Consider the following 3,551-nt stretch of genomic DNA (forward strand, 5'->3'; position numbering starts at 1 on the left):
GAGGGTTTACCTTTTCCTAAATCCCCATAGTTATATATTACTGGGAGCTGTGAGGCAACTTTCTAGCCTACAGCGATTTTAAACAGAGACCCAAAGTTATTTAAAAAGAAAATGAAATTGCATTCAAAAAATTATTCTGTTACACTGTACCCTACTTTCCCTAGCTCATGTTTGTGAATGAAAATACAAATATGACAAAATAGCAAGTTATCCTATACGGGCTTCTATTTATCAAGGCAACATTTAAGTACATGTCCCATTAGGTTAGAACTCTAAGCTGTAAGTAGTTAATAAGGTCTGAGCACCAAAAGAAAGTAGAGATAGTTTTATGAAACAGAATTTCTATATTGACAATTATAATTAAATATGTGCCATATATGTTCATTTCTCTCAAATTGCTGTAACCAGTTTCACCCACTGAATACAATAAAATATTCAAATTAACCTTGAAATATCTTGAAAAAGTTCAATGATAAAATCGCCAAGGTATAATTATGCAAGGCATTGGGAAGGATCTGCTTTTCATTGCTGAAAGAAATATATATTTGCATCTGTACTGATTGGTATCTAAGGGACTTTAGTCAAAATAATAAGTGGTAACTTGGTAATAAAGTCCTTTCTTAGTCTCATTATTAATTTTATTTATTAAAAATAAGAGATGAACGCTGAAGAATGGCTACACATCTAATCACAATCTGTCTACATGACACAGCACTTGCAACACTGCTTTCCCACCTCACTACCTTCTTTTGGTAAAAGGAATTTTTCATATAGATTTATGTCAGATCAAAGCAAAGTTCATTAAAAAATATGTATATGTCAAGTGACTACAAAAAGTGAACACAAGATTAAATACTAACACCTGCTATTGATCCAACTTCATTTCCACCTAGAAGCATAGTCATAACAGCATTTATTAAGTATTTACTACTTGCCCACTGTTGTGTTAATTGCTCCTTTTGAAAAATCCTGTCTAATCCTCATATTTTATACACACATATAGAAGTAATATATATTTGTTGATTAACGATTTGGGTATAATATGAAGTATAATGGAAAAATAAGATTAAGTTGATGATATAAAGATAAAATAAATAGTCCCTAAGAAGTAGATATAACTTTTATTTTGTTTTATGGATAAGGGAACTGAGGATCCATGTGGTTAAATAACTTGTGGAGAATTTATGTAATTCTTTGGAAAGATTTCCTATAAAGTTAAGTATATTGGTCCCCTAAATATATATATAAATTCAATTTTCTATTATATTATTAAATGATATAATAAGACAGTTACTAAGAATGTACAACTCAACTACTACTCATATCAACTTTTATATTCAGTTACAAATAATGTTTTTGCTAATATTTAGTTTTTACAAAACTAAAAAATTCATAAGTATTCAGTAATAATTGTTAGATTCGAATTTTTTCTAAGACAAAAGTGGAAACTAATGAGAAATAGCCAAATTAAAATCAGAGACAATCATTATACTATTAATGAAGGAAAACCCTGTAATTTTATTTTATTTTATTGCCATAGAACACACTCTTTAAAATTCAGGCATTGAAATGGAATTTTCAGGCATTGAAATACCCATTTTCATGTGACTATATAAGATTCAGAGCTGCAGTATCAGGCTTATAAAATAGAAGCAACAAGTCTTTAAAGGGCAGATGATCAGGAACAAATCTTAAATGTATTAACAAAAAGAACCCATAGAAAATACTGACTAATTGTATTTTTTTTGAAGTGATGGAACATAGATGTATTGTATTATTTTCTGTCTTATTAAGAGTAGTAATTTATAGGTATAATGGGATCAATGTACTCTGAGAACCTACTATTCAGAACCAGATTGTGTTCTAGATGTCATAGTTACAGAAGTAGACAAACTTGTGAGGTTTGCATTTTAAAGAGATATTTTTAGTATTGATTCTATTATATGTACAATGAATAATAATGAGAATATACATTAAATTGCAATACAAACTGCCAAAATAAATTACTTGATAAGCACTGTTATAAACCCATTTCTCTGTCAGCAGGGTAGAAAATGATAATATGTTTTTCTGTGGGTTTATTGGCAGCTCTGTTCAGCTGAAATACATTTTTTGGGGAAGTTCTGAATGAATATCATTTAGTGTTACTGAGCAGGTACATTCTTGACACCAGTATTTGGACAGTCACAGATAGTCTTTTGGGAGAAAGAGTCTAAGTAATGAAAGGAAAATGGGTTGAGTGAGAGAATTGATGCTTCAAACTAGGTTCTGCACATACTAGGTATGTGACTTTTCATAAGTCACTTAGCCTCTCTGAGCCTCCATTTTTATAGCAAATGATTGCAGTAATGATGTCATCTTATATGATTCCTAAATGATATACACCTATTGAAATACTGGGTTCTGAGTATCAAAATTAAAAGTAGCAATCATTCATCCATCCACCTAAACACACATCCTTTAATTTAACACATGTATATATGCATAATTGTCAGTACATGGAAAATTATTTTACATATAACTGTTGATCAGTTCACAATCTCTTCCATCACTTGCTCAAAAAACCCACTGTTATCTACCTAATGACCTGATAAAGAACAGCTCTGATCGAAGGAATTCAAATTCCAAATGTTCTTAAACATTGTAGAAAACTTTACTTTGCCATTCAGCCTTTAGCTACAGTTGAAAATTCCTAAATGCTAAATAATCTACCCTTAAACAGCAGGTTTCATTTGCTGAGTTCTGGAGACATAAAAAGCCTCAAGTCCTAGAAAAGAGAGTCAGCATGAAGCAGATCGCAGGGGAACTTGACCTCCAGCCATGAGATTGATAGTAGAGACAAAACCACCAGTTCCAGATAGAAATTGGAAGAATTGGCCAGGTTATCTGGTTAGAACGAGGAAAAAGTCTCCTAGAAGTTATCCATGGATGTAGAAGGAACCAACATGGTAAATTACTGGGGTAAAAATGGGTCTGATGCCTTTCAGTGTTCAGGATTGGCTCGAAAATGGGACAGAACATGCTCTGAAAGTGAGAAGCACTACTGGATCACATTAGTATATCCACCTGGGGTTCTGTTGGAAAAGGAAGAAGCATGGAAAAAAAAGAGATAGATTATAGGCAGTCTTCTTAAGTGTTGTTTATATACATTGAATTATTCAGCTTTGGATAAACACCCTGTTCTGAGATTGTTGCTGAGATCATCATGATAAGATCATGTAACATATATTGATTTTTACTTCTTATCATTTTTACTTTCATACCAAAACCTTTTCTGGGTTGAATATATTCACATAGGCAATGAAGTGGAAGGGGGTTTAAGTCTATTGCTTGCCTCAAGTAAATGGTCTTAAATCGGAGTTTGTAGGACATGCACACAACGGGACCGAATCTACCATTTTACTTAATCAAATTGTACGTCTCTGTGCCATCACTGTTTGTAAACTTTAACAAGTGTTATAAGATACTGTGTTTGGCATTTGGCAGACTTGTTTTTTTTTTGACTGTAGCATCTGTTCACTGTCAGAGTACAAATTTAGAAACTTATATAT

The sequence above is a fragment of the Manis javanica genome, chromosome 5 (assembly GCF_040802235.1).
Source record: "Manis javanica isolate MJ-LG chromosome 5, MJ_LKY, whole genome shotgun sequence".
Taxonomy (NCBI): domain Eukaryota; kingdom Metazoa; phylum Chordata; class Mammalia; order Pholidota; family Manidae; genus Manis; species Manis javanica.